At 51.8% G+C, this 13,355-nt stretch overlaps 1 protein-coding gene and 1 non-coding gene across 2 annotated transcripts in view; one reads left to right on the top strand and one right to left on the bottom strand.

Moving 5' to 3' along the window:
- COL26A1 (collagen type XXVI alpha 1 chain) overlaps positions 1-13,355 on the top strand; it is a 160,590-nt gene that overhangs the window by 122,836 nt on the left and 24,399 nt on the right. The gene's annotated exons all lie outside the window — the stretch shown is intronic.
- On the bottom strand, positions 8,428-8,500 carry TRNAE-UUC (transfer RNA glutamic acid (anticodon UUC)). Its single transcript has one exon. It is a non-coding gene; the product is annotated as a tRNA-Glu (tRNA).

Below are 13,355 nucleotides of genomic sequence, written 5' to 3'. Positions count from 1 at the left end.
GAAAGGATGCTTTGCTCCCTCCTGGCACTTGCACTTGGCTGGGGTGGCTCAGACGGTAAAGTGTCTGCCTGTAATGCGGGAGACCCAGGTTCGATCCCTGGGTTGGGAAGATCCCCAGGAGAAGGAAATGGCAACCCACTCCAGTACTCTTGCCTGGAAAATTCCATGGACAGAGGAGACTTGTAGGCTACAGTCCATGGGGTTGCAAAGTGTTGGACACGACTGAGGGACTTCAGTCACTCACTGGGTTCTGTAGCCTTTGATCAAACCTGCAGTCCCCATGTCCTGTCCCAGGGTAGGGCTGCAATTGGCTCATGAACAGTGGTGCTAAATATGGGCGCAGTCCAACCCGGCCCAGAGCATCAAGGAACAGTGGTTTCCTTGAAGTCCTCCGGGACCTCCAACCTCCCCACATGGGCCCCCAGTCCTTCCACGCCCATTGCTTGGCCGTGATGGAGGAGTCTGTTAATGAGGACAAGGAGGCCCCTGTCGCAGAGATGATGTGCAGAGTTCAGGAGCCAGAGAAGGGCAAGGTCTATTTTGGGGACCACAGGCCATGCAATGTGGTGCAGAGGGAGGCTGTGGAGAAGGGAAGAGGTGAGCGAGATGGACTGGAGGATCCAGAGGCCACTCTGAGGGTCTTTTTATGGGACTCTATCTTTTTTTTAAATAATCAATTTTGGCTGTGCTAAGTCTTAGTTGCAGCTTGCGACTCCTTTGTTGTATCATGCATGCAGGATCTAGTTCCCCGACTGGGGATTGAACCCATGCCCCCTTCACTGGAAGGTGTAGTCATAACAACTGGACAGCTGGAGAAGTCCCTCAGATGATCTCTCGGCCTTAGAAGACTATGAGTTCTACCATAGTCTTATTATTACCATGTATTATTATTACCCTGTGCTTGGATCAGCTGGCGGACCAGTAGGAAGATGGTATCCTTTTGCCTTTTTCATCAGCATGTTCAAGAACCATTTCTTTTACATTTTAAATTGAACTTCAACTTGGAAAAAAATCAGGGAAGAGCTTGTCAATCCTTCTGTACCTCCCCACCAGGGCAGGGACCAAGTGGGGGCCCCCAGGACTTACCCAGGCTCTGTGACCCCCCTGAAATTCCAGTGGCAGTAAACCAAAGAAGCAGAGGGTTCTGACCCCGTGGCTGTGGTTGCTGTTTGGTAGGTGGGGATGTGGACCAAGGTTTATACCTGAACCAGAAGAGGGGGGATGGGGTGGGCTCCTGTGTTAAGTGATAGCTGAGACGTGGTGAAAGAGGAGACCGGAAAAGTCTCCCCCTGGCTCATGACAACAAGGAAGCTTGTGTGTCTGGACTCAGGAAAGGGAAAAATAAGCCTGAGAAATCAAAGCCTTGGGCCTCAACCTCCCCCAAATTCGGGACTGAAATTTACCCTCTGTCTGGGACCGCCAGGTTGGTTCCGGGTTGGAACTATAGATGAGTCAAGTAAAAAATCCTAAATATTAGTTATTTTAAATCCAGCCATGCACGAAAAGAAATAGATCGTGACCGAGGAGAATTTAGAAAATCTATTCATGTGATTCAGCTCACAAACAGTTTAAGGATACAATTCAACACCTCTTCATGATGGAAACTCCTGGCAAACAAGACAGAGGAAGGAACTTATGACCGCATAGACCTCCGCCACCGATCCGACGGCCAACATCACGTGCAGGCGTGAGCGAGTCAGTAGACTTGCCCCCCTTTGAAAGTTGTGAGTCGGATATGGAGGTACCTATCACGACTCCACACATACCTTTAAAGGAATTAAAAGCAAATGGTTTGGGAAACTTTTGTCTGAGAAAAGGCAGTGTTACCAAACACAAGAAAAAAAAGCCCCACAAGCCACGACTAGGAGGAGATATTTGCAGTGCAGAAAACTGGCAACAAGTTGACATCGGAAATAAAGAACTCCCCTGAATCAATAAGAAAAATAGCCAATAGAAAAATGGGTCAAGAATGTGGACAGGCCTTTCACAGGCTGGAGGGGAGGTGGTGGGGACAAATGGCTCAAAAACTTATGAAAAGATGTTCAGCCTCATTAGCAGTGTGGAACATGCAAATTCAAACCACAGTGTGAGGGCGTTTCACACCCACCAGACTGGCAGACTTCTGTAGTCTTGGATCGCTGCCTCTCAGGGCTCCGGGGTGCAAGGCTGAGAGGGTGGTGTTGCAGGAAGGGGGACTGAATGCCCCCACTAATAAGGCGGCTCATTTCTGGACTTCTGCTGTCCTTCAGGACTTGGCTGAGGCTGGGCCACCAAGGGGTCCCGAGCTGTTTGGGTCCTACCCCAGCCCGTCCCCCCACCCCCTGCCCTCACCCCAGGCCCTTGGGTTCTCCAAGACTGTTTCCTTGGACTCTGCTAGCGTCAGGGCCCCTTCCCAGGCAGCCAGATGTGTCTCTGGCTGCAGCGCCTGGGTCTGGTGTGCAGAGCTGGGCGGAAGAAGAGAGGGAGAAAGGAACTAGGGGTAACTGGGTCAGACCGCCCCTCCCTGGCACTTGGACTGACCCCTCCCCCAAGAGAATCTGCACCCCAGACCCCACCACCGCATCCCTAAAGCTCAGAGGGGCTGGAGGGAGGAGGCAGGGGCTCTCCTTCCCCTGCACAGGGCAGTCCAGCTGTGAGCAGGGAGCAAGCATCAGACTCCGAGGCCCGCCTTGGGCTGCCCCTCACCTCCTCTGCAGTGGCCCGAGCCTTCTCTCATCTGCCACTTGGTGAATCCAGCTGGGCTCCCAGGAGCCTGGGGTAGGACCAGTGTGGATGAGAGCCCTGCTCATGGAACAGAAGCTTCTCCTGTGGCTCTAGCCTAGCGCAGTAGGAGCCCGATCCATGGACCGTGCTTCGTGCCTGAGCAGAAGGTTTCTCGTCTCTTCCTCTAATCTGCACGCACATGGAGCAGGTGACCAGGGAGGCTTGGCATTTCCAGATCCTGGGCCACGTTTTACCTTTGGAGGCTGAACCATCTCTTGCCCCTCCTTAATTATGGGGATAACATTATCTCCCTGCGAGGCTCTCCTGGCAGGAGAGAGGGATGGCAGAACTCTTTGTATGGTGTTGGGCTTCCAGTGGTGCTGTGTGGATTCGTTCTGACTATGGTGTAAATGACTAAGGGGGAGTATTGGGGTGCCTGCCCTGGGATGGTGAGAAGGTTCACACCCAAGACTGAGTTTTAGCCCTGGGTGGACCATCACCTCAAATGTGTGACTGTGGCCACAAACAACATACCACCTCAGATCTATTTTCTCACCTGTTAAAAGAAAGGGCCCAGTGAGGTAGGCCTAAGACCCTTCTGGTCTTTACAACTGTATGGGGGGTTTGTTTTCTAATATGGGTACAAATATAGCTGCCCCTTCTCTGTCCCAGGAGGTGGCCTTGATTCCCCTCATCCTTTGGGCCAAAGCAGCTGAAGTTCAGAGAGTTAAGTCACTTCCCCAAGGTCACACAGCTTGTCGAGGTGGAGGGCCCAGAGAGATGACTAAGCCTTGAGCTATTAGGCAAACACTGTAAATCCTGAACAAATGCCTCTCTGTTGTTCAAATGTGTTTTAAACTATCGGGTCAGTCAGGGGAGGGAAAATGTCTCTAAGAAAGAGCCAGATTGTGTCCGAGTGATTGTCCAGGCTGGAAAATACAGGCAATTAGCAGAAAAATCCACCCTCAGTGAGGGTCTGTGTCTGATGTGGGGACTGGCTCCGTCAAGTGGTCCTTTAGTTGCCATGACAACCTCCTCCTGTGGGGAAGGATGCAGTCCAGGTTTTACCCTGGGAATCCGGAGTCTTGTCACCTGCCCACTCCTCCTCCTTCCTGGTTTCCCTCATCCCCTGTCTCAACAGGGGGCTGGGAGGGGGAAGCTGACTAGTGCAAGGTGGTCCCTGAGGGATGGGTATGCAGGGAGAGAGCAGGTCAAACCTGAAAGAATATAAACCCCAGACATTGCTTATGGGAGCTGAGCCCAGACTGCCCCATGTCATGAAGCAGGAAACTTCTGTGTGGCCACTACATCCCCCACTGGACATGGGGTGGGCCTCATCACGTGCTGTTCCCTTGAGTGGCTGAGAGTTGGAGGTGGGGACACCAAGACCTGTCTCCCTCTTGCCCACCTTGAGCCTGCGGATAGGTGATGCCTGACACCGGGGTTCTGGGCTCCCACCCCATGCAGTCAGCAGCGTCTCTTTGACTTGTTATCCTTTGACGGCCCCAGAACCCATTTGTATAGGGGAATAAAACCACCTCTTCCTTTTAAAAAGGCATTTGAGGGACTTCCCTGGTGGTCCAGTGGCTAAGACTCCACACTCCCAATGCAGGGGGCACGGGTTCGATCCCTGGTCAGGGAACTACATCCCACATGCCGCAACTAAGACCTGGCACAGCCAAAATAAAGAAAATTATTATTATTTTATAAAAAGAGCATTTGAAAACTGCTGCTCTGAGCCCTTCTTTGGTAGGAGGTTAGGCCTGTGGTCTCTCCAGCCTGGGATTCTTCCTCTGGTAAAGAACTTGGGAGCCTTTGGGAATTCCTTGGTGGTCCAGTGGGTAAGACTCCGTGCTTTCACTGCCGAGGGTGCAGGTTCAGTCCTTGGTTGGGGAACTAAGATCCCATGAGCCATGCGGTGCAACCAAAAGAAAGAGAGAGAGAGAGCGAGCTTGGGAGACCTGGTGTCAGAGGAAGCACCCGGCGCTCACATCCCAGCTCCCCTGAACAACCTTCAAGAGGTAGACAATGCTGTTAAGAGACCAAGGGCTTCCCTGGAGCCCAGCTGATCCTTGAATTAAAGCTGAAGCCACCTTGGGCCTTCCCATACCTTTGGAGGAGTAGAGACCCTGAAAGGGGAAGGGGTCTGCCCAAGTGCACACAGGGAAAGATCAGAGCTGCTCCCAGGAGATCCTCCGATGCCTGGAGGTCCCCCAGTCTCCCACCTGAGGACTTTGAACTCTACCACCGTTTTCCTCCGAAAGCCCCAAACCCCAAGTGACTCTGCCCACTTCTGGCTGTCTTTGGGCACCTCATCCATTTCCCTAAGATTAGAGCTCAGCACCCGCCTGAGCCTGAACCAGTGATGCAGGAGGGGGAGGCCCTGCCTTGGGTCCAGGGCCGTGGGTGATCTGCCCAGCAGAATCAGGCAGCCTTTCCCACATTCTGGAGGCCCTCAGTCAGCCCGCTTCGCTTTAGGGGTCCTGAACGTTGACCTGGAGCTCGGAGCCCTGTTAAAAAGGATCCTTTCCCACTGACACAGAACGATGGTGGCAACAGCAACACCACATGTCCACGGGGGGGGGAGTCAGAGCTGGTCTCCCAGGGCTGCGCCTGGTGTCATCTTTCAGACCCAGGCAGGGCCACCTGCCAGCGTCCTGGGACCCTGGGGATATTTATGATTTCTTTCTGGATGAGGAAAAAAGAGAGAGAGCACTTCAAACAATAACTTCAGATTAACCACGCGAACCTCAGAAATCCACCCAAGAGAAGCAACCAGCTCGGTGAACCCTGAAAAATAAAACGTATGCAAGGGCGTCCTCCCCTTTCTCAATCCCCCAAATGGCTGCAGAGACTGGATCTCTTACTACTTAAAAAATTTTTTTTAATTTATTTGGCTGCCCTGGGTCTTCATTGCCGATTTATTTGGCTGCCCTGGGTCTTCGTTGCCGCGCGGGATTTTCTCTAGTCGCGGCGAGTCAGGGCTACTCTGAATTTGCAGTGAGTGGGCTTCTCGTCGCAGTGGCTTCTCTTGTTTCAGAGCACAGGCTCCAGGGCACATGGGCTTCAGCTGCTGTGGCACGGGGGCTCAGTAGTTGTGGTTCCCGGGCTGTAGAGCACAGGCTCAGTAGTCGTGGTGCATGGGCTTAGTTGCTCCAAGGCATATGGGATCTTCCCAGATCAGGGATCGAACTCATGTCTCCACATTGGCAGGTGGATTCTTTACCACTGAGCCATCAAGGAAGCTTCTGAATCTCTTATTTCGGGATAAACCCCCTTTCGAGTCCTGTGGGACAGTCCTAGGAGACTGGAAATCCCTCCACTGAGCAAACAGGCACATGAGCCCTTTAATCCAAGTACCCCCAACTGCGGAGACCCCACTCCAGCAGAATTCTGAGAAGGACCAAGAAGTCCTTGATCTTGCAGAATTCCGGCTGCTGCATACTCATGGATTTCTGGAGACTTCTCCCAGCCGTGCCAGTCAGTCTGAAGGGAAGTCACTCCACAGTCCACTGGAAACAGTGCTGAGGAGAAAGACATTGCATCAAACAAACGTGGGTTCAGTCCCTGGCTGGGGAACTTAGATCCAGCATGTGAGGAGCAACTAAGCTGGCTAAGAGCCAACGGTACCCCCACCACCACCGCCACCAGCCGACTGCCTGCTTTGAATCCAGCCGCTGGCACTTACTAGCTATGTGACTTTGGGCAAATTACCTAACCTCTCTGTGCCTGGGTTGCTTCATCTGCAAAACAGAGATAATAAAGGTTCTTCCCTCATTGGGTTGTTGTAGGAATTAGACAAGTATACATGAAAAGTGGTGCATCGGGTCTCGCCCTTCCGTTAGCGTCTGGCACAGAGTGAGTGCTCCATGAACGCGAGTTGCTTTTCCTTCTTTTGATCATTATTATGACCTGCGTGGCTTCACACGGGCCAGACCCTCTCTGCTATTGTGAAATCGGAAGAGAGCGTTTCCTCCCTTCTTCCCCTCCCACCGAGACATGAGCCAGAAGGTAATGAACTTCAGCGTCCAAACGACTTTCTTATCTCTACCTTAAGCCCCTTCCACTTCTCCTGGCCTTGGTGGAAATGGAAACCAGCTGTTCGGGGGGCGGGGGGGGGGGGTGCGAGCAGGGAGGAAGCTCCGGGACAGAGTTGCCAGGGTTCGCTTGGGACACACGACCCCTGGCCCCTGAAGGAGGACGGTCCCTTCCCTCCCCTCCCCGAGTTCCCTGAGAGCCTCCAAGGTGGGCCACCTGGACAATGAGCTGAGGGTCTCCTAGATCTGCTCACCCCCTCCCCCATGGTGGCACTGCCTCTGTCCAAGAGGACACATGAGCTTCTCTGCAGCCCCATGTGACAGAGGGGTATGCCTGCCCCACTTTTCAGAATACAAGAATGGATGAGACATGGACCCACAGGGAAGAGGGGTACACAAGATGTTCCCCAGCCAGGCTGCTGAGTGCTCTAAGCAAGGTGTATATTGCACTCTTGGCAATTAATAGGAAAGTGGCTGCCTGGGTCCACCTGGAGTGGTCAAGGAAGGCTCCCTGAAGGAGGTGGTGCTTCAGTAGGAATTTACTAATCATTGGAGTGGGTTAGAATCTATTTCTGGATATGATAACAAGACAGGCAAAGGCCAAAGAACTAGAAGAGTGAGGGGTGCTCAGATCATGGCAAGCAGCCCATTCAGGGGCGATGGGGGTTTTCCTCAGGGCGATGGGGAGCACAGAGGGTGACATGTCAGATTGGTGGTTTAGGGTGAGCAAGGTCAGGGTTAGACATGTTTTACACAGACCACGCCTGTGTACCAGCATCCTCGTCAAGAAAGAGACCATTTTCATCATCTTAGAAGTCCTCCCCCTGCCTCTTCTGATAACTGCCCTCCTCACGGTAACCACTCACGCACAGGCCACCGCCTTCGAGCTGTCCAGCCTGTGATGGAAATTTCAATAAATGGACTCACGTGAGTGTGTGCCCTTTGGGGTCTGTCATCTCTGTGAGCTTATCCACCGGGCGGCATATGGTTTCTGTGCACTTCTTGCTGTGTAATATTCCATTTTGGGAATATTTAGTTTATCCTGTCAGCCACCAATGGGAATTTGGATTATTAAAATTTTTGGTTATTTTGAGCAACAACTGCTTATTCTTACACAAGCCTTTTGGTGACATTATTTATTGTTTTTGTACCTAGAGATAGAATTGCTCCTATTAGATGAAATTGCTCATCCCTATTAGAAACAGCCACGTTTTTAAGACGTGGTTATTCCATGGACATTGCGCTGATGCTGTCTTAGAGCTCCAGTGACTCACACCCTCTTGGATACTCAGATACTTGCATTGTTAGTCTTGCATTTTCAGCTGTCCTGGTGGGTGTAGTTTAATTTGCATTTCCTGATACAGCTAAGGAGTTGAGCCCCTCTACGTATGACTCAGCCATTTGGCATCTTATTTTGTGGTTTTATGTTTTCCAAGGATGTCTTCTCCTTGATGAGAGGCTTCTCCATTCTCTTAATGCTGTCTTCCTGATGAAAAGAAATTCTTACATTTAATGCAGTTCATCTTATCAAAGCTTTCCTTAATGTTAGTGCTTTTTGTATTAGAAGAAATCTTTGTCTATTCTGAGGTCACAAAGGTAAGTTACCGATATTTTATAAAAATTGTATCGGGTGTTATTTTGTTTGTTTTGTGTTTTTGTTTTGGCTGCATGGCGTGCGAGATCTTAGTTCCCCAACCAGGGATTGAACCTGTGCCCTCCACAGTGAAAGCACGGAGTCCTAACCACTGGACCACCAGGGAATTTCCAAAAAACTCTTGTTTCTCTTTTAACAGTTAGATCTACAATGTATCTGGAATCGACTTTCGTGTGTGGCGTGGGTTGGGGGGTCAGATTCTTTTACTTTACTTTTCCATTTTGATATCCAATTGACCCAGTACTCTTTACTGAAGTCCTTCCTTTCTCTCCTGTACTCATGTATACCTTTTTTATAAACCAGGTGACTGTGTTAAGTGTGAATCATCTGTCTTTGCATCAAGAATACAGTGTCTTAATTACTATAGTTTTATAACAGATCTCAGTTCTGGTTGTATAAGTCTTCCACTTCTGTTCTATTTCATCTTTGCATTTGGCTATTCTTGGACCTTTGTGTTTTTGTATATATTTTAGAAAGAACTTGAAAATTCACACACACAACATACGAAAAAACTTCTGAGATTTTGAATGGGGTTGCATTGAATGGATAGATCAATTGGGAGAGAATTAACGTATATATTATGGCACCTTCCAATCCATGAGTATAGTGTATCTTTTCATTTCTTTGAATATGCTTTAATTTCTCTCAGTGATGTTTTATAATTTTCAGTAGACTTATTCCTAGATAATTTGATGCTGTGTGAATGGTATTTTAAAATTTCACTTTCTACGTGGTTATTGTCAATGTATAGGACTATGGTTGATTTTTGAAAACTCTATAATCCTTGCTAAATTAATTTAGTAATTCCAATAATTCCTCTTTAGATTTTTCTAGGGCAAAGATGTTTTGGGGTGTGGTTCAGCCGTGGTACAAGACCCAACAATCTTGAACTCTGGGCTGGATTTGGAGGTTGAGAGGGAAGAAGACAGACTTGACCAGTCAGATTGGCAGAGTCTGTAGGGCCATGTGCGTGTGCTAAGTCGCTCCAGTCGTGTCTGACTCTTTGTGACCCTATAGTCTATAGCCTGCCAGGCTCCTCTGTCCATGGCATTCTCCAGGGAAGAATACTGAAGTGGGTTGCCATGCCCTCCTCCAGGGGATCTTCCCAAGGATCGAACCCATGTCTTTTATGTCTCCTGCATTGGTGGGTGGGTTCTTCACCACTTGTGCCACCTGGGAAGCTGGGGGGATGCAAAAACCACAGACTTCCCCCATGTCTAGTTGCGGCCCAGGGGCTGTTTGTACATCGCATGGAGAGTTCTTCCCCAGCCAGGGCACCTAGCCTAGCCCACCATGGCCATATGGGAAGGCAAGGCCGCCTTTAATCAGCAAGCTGGGTGACCTTGACTATGTTGTTAAACCTCACCTGAGTCTCATCTTCCTCACTCACAAAAGGAGGGACGTGTGCCAGGGTATTTCTGCCTCTCGCCTCATAGGTGACTGATGAACCTTGGTGAATAGTTTTCACTCACCCGTGTTGTCTCTTTTCCCCATGGGGGTTTTCTGAACATTGCTGGAAATTTCTGCAGTCCAGAGGATGCTGGTGTGTGTGTGGTGGGTGGGTGGGGGGGGGGGTGGGTAAGTGGCCAGCTCCCACTGTGCTCTGAGCAGCTTCAGTGCAGCTGGTCCTTTGGGGATTTTTATTTCCATGGCGAGGACACCCAGTGTAAGTCTGCCCCTCTTCAAGAAAGAACTCAAATTACTTTTCAATAAAAACTCTTGGCAGAAGTTCCTGAAAAACTCTGGCCTTCTCTGTGATCCCTGATATAGAAAAGGATGGAATTTAATTATTCTGTCCTGTCCACAAGCCCCACGGCTGGGCCTGGCACACAGCCACTGCTCTGTCCGACCAGCAGGCTCCCTGCCCCCGCTGGGGTTCATTGCTCTGGCATGTGTGAGGGAGCACAGGGGAGACCCAGGGCAGGGCCCCCACCTTCGGCCTGGCCTTGCCCTTTTCACCCTTCCTTTTGGGGTCTGTGTCTTAGAAAAATCCCATCTGTCTGTGGTTACCTGGACAAGCAGCTCTCTACAAGTTAAATGGAGAGGTGACTTCCCAGGCCCAGGGGAGGTATTGATATTTTACAAAATTCCCATCAGGGCCTCTCTGCTACCCACGAGGCTAGGCTCAGAGCACCAGAGGGTGGTTAAGAGCTTCAGGCTGAATTGGAAACATCAGGATTGGAAAAATCTAGAATGATCATGTCTTGGTGGCCCCAGGAGTCTGGGGGTCCCCAGTGACCCTGGAACTCCAGCCTGCAGCTGGCTTGTTTCCCGCCAGCTCATGAAGAGATACAATTCTATATATTTTCCACACAGCATTATAAGCACGTTCTGTGTTTTTACCCAGTTAAACATTTAAATTAAAGATCCCCTAGAGAAGGGCAGGGCAACCCCCTCCAGTATTCTTGCCTGGAGAATCCCAGGGACGGAGGAGGCTGGCGGGCTACAACCTATAGGTTCACAAAGAGTCGGACAGGACTGAAGCAACGAGAATGCACGCATGTATTCAATCTATTCAATATGTATATTGTTTTAAAAAGGCCAATAGCCCTTCAAGGCTTACCATGAGAAAGGAGAGTTCTCAGTACCCCTCTTTTCCACCAGCTTTCATTCCCTATAGTCAGGCTTTTTGGGGTGGGAGTGGAAAGCTTACCTCCATCGTTTTCGTCACATTAGGGAAACGGAGGCAGCTCAGGACCCTCTTTTCCTGTGGTGCCCTGTGGGTACTCACGGTCAGTCTAGCTGGCCTGCCCCACCCCTGTCCCCGCAGCATCTTACCCTATTGACCTCCTTGGAACCGTCTTCCCCTTGGAGTCTTGGCTAGGGTCAAGGGTCTCCCAGGGGATGTGGGGCTCTCCTCCAGCCGGGCCCCACTGGGTGGGCTGTGGGTGACACCCACCCTGTGTATGCCCCCTGCCTGCAGACCACCTCTGAGAGGGTAGCTGGGCCTCTGGGGCAGGGCCACCCTGGCTGCTGCTGTTGGCGTCTCAGCCGCACAGTGGACCGACTCTGCCTCTTCAGGAGTCTCTGCAGTAGCCAACTCCTGCCCTGTCAGCAAAGCCCAGACCTTGGGAGTCCGATCTCATTCAGGGGGAGGGTCCTGACTTCAAGATTCAGAGCCACGACCGGAAGCAGTGCTGGCCAAAGGCACGTGGTGGGTAGACCGGCAACCACCCTCTGCAGTGGGCGGTCTGAGGCCGAGGGGGCAGAGGGCAGGAGCAAAGAGCCTGAGACCCTTGGAGCTGGTCAGTGTAAACCCCTTTTGGGCTTCCCTGGTGGCTCGGTGGTAAAGAATCTGCCTGCCGATGCAGAAGACATGGGTTCGATCCCTGGTCCAGGAAGATCCCACATGCCTCGGAGCAACTAAGCTCGTGCCTTACAACTAGTGAGCCTGTGATTGGGAGCCCAGGAACCGCAACCACTGAAGCCCGCTCACCCTAGAGCCTGTGCTCCACGAAGAGAAAAGCCACCGCGAGGGGAAGCCCATGCGCTGCAATGAGTAGCTCCCGCTTCCTGCAACTGGAGAAAGCCCTCATGCAGCAACAAAGACCCCGCATGGTCAAAAATAAATACAGAAATAAAACTAACTTTAAAAAATATATAGACCCCTTTTACAGATGGAGAAACTGAGGTACAGAGAGAAAGTGGGCCTCAAGCCACACAGTGAGTTAGCGGCCTCTCTAGCTCTCTCTCTACTGACCACACTGAGCAGTCAGTTCCTCTGTCTCTGTCTCACCCACACACCCCCTCACTTCCAATCTACATATACTGGCAAAGATCTCCAAGCTCAAGTTCTGCCTCTGTGTCCTAGATGCGAGGAAACGCTCGCGGGCCGGTGTGTGCTGGGAATGTGGGAATCCTCAGAATCCCAGAAAGTGAAGAGTCTGCCTCTCAGGGAAGGGAAACCAAGGCCCGGAGCCAGGCGGGCAGGGCCTTGGCTGGTCACACAGCCAGCATTGCCCCGCCAGGCCCGTTTCCATAGTTCCACCGCCCCGAGGAATAATTAGAGAAAGTTAAACATGCATAATTTAATTGCTTGTCGATGACAGGATGCCAGGGGAGCCATAAAACCCGCCCAGCCTCAGAGCGCCTGCCCAGGCAGGTGGCACGGGAGGCCAGGCTGGCAGCCTAGGGCCCTGCCCGCTGGTTGGGCCTCTCTCTGCGGCTGGGGTGCCGGACCCCTCCCCAGCCTACCCCATGCCCTCTGACAGCCAAGCTACTCCCCGCAGGCCGAGCAGGATGCCCAGTGCCAGCGCAGACTAGGCCCGGGGTCCTGCCCGCTCTCCAGAAACAGGTTCGCATGCAAGCCCAGGCTTGCCCCTCGCTCTGCTGACCGTCCCCCCTGCAGGGAGTCCTGTGTGTTGCCTCAGACCCTGGAAATGTGTTTACGGGCTGCGAACGCCTTGGGAACGTTCACTGCGTGGAGCTGAGGCCCAACTGACACCTCACCCATGGCCATCCTGCCCCACATTCTTCCTTCGGGAAGGGGGTCCCCAGGGTGGGGTGATGCCCTCCTGTGTGTGCAGGGAGCAGACAAAGCTCAAGCCAGAAAGTTCTCCATGCCAGCCCACTTCCAGAGTCGACGCCCTTTTTGCCCCATAAGATGCTCTTGGGCCTCTGCTGCGAGGGCAGGCACCCCATTCCCACTACCCTACCCCCTGCCCATCAGTATTTGCACAGGGTGGGGCTCCCCTAGCATTCCGGTGGTTGGTTAAGACTTCGTCTTCCCATGCAGCGGGTGCCGGTTCGATCCCTGGTGGAGGGGCTAAGATCCCACATGCCTCGTGGCCGAAATGCCAAGACATGAAAAGCGAAGAAATGTAACAGATTTGATGAAGACTTTAAAAAATGGTCCACATCTAAAACGAAAACAAAACGATACGAGCGCAGGGTCACCAAGGGGCTCACGGGCACCCACCGGGCTTCCAGGTGGAGGAGGGGGTGGCCGGGGGTGGGTAGGG

Source organism: Bubalus kerabau, chromosome 23 (genome assembly GCF_029407905.1).
Source record: "Bubalus kerabau isolate K-KA32 ecotype Philippines breed swamp buffalo chromosome 23, PCC_UOA_SB_1v2, whole genome shotgun sequence".
NCBI classification, from domain to species: domain Eukaryota; kingdom Metazoa; phylum Chordata; class Mammalia; order Artiodactyla; family Bovidae; genus Bubalus; species Bubalus kerabau.
This window is presented reverse-complemented; position numbering and strand designations above follow the sequence as displayed.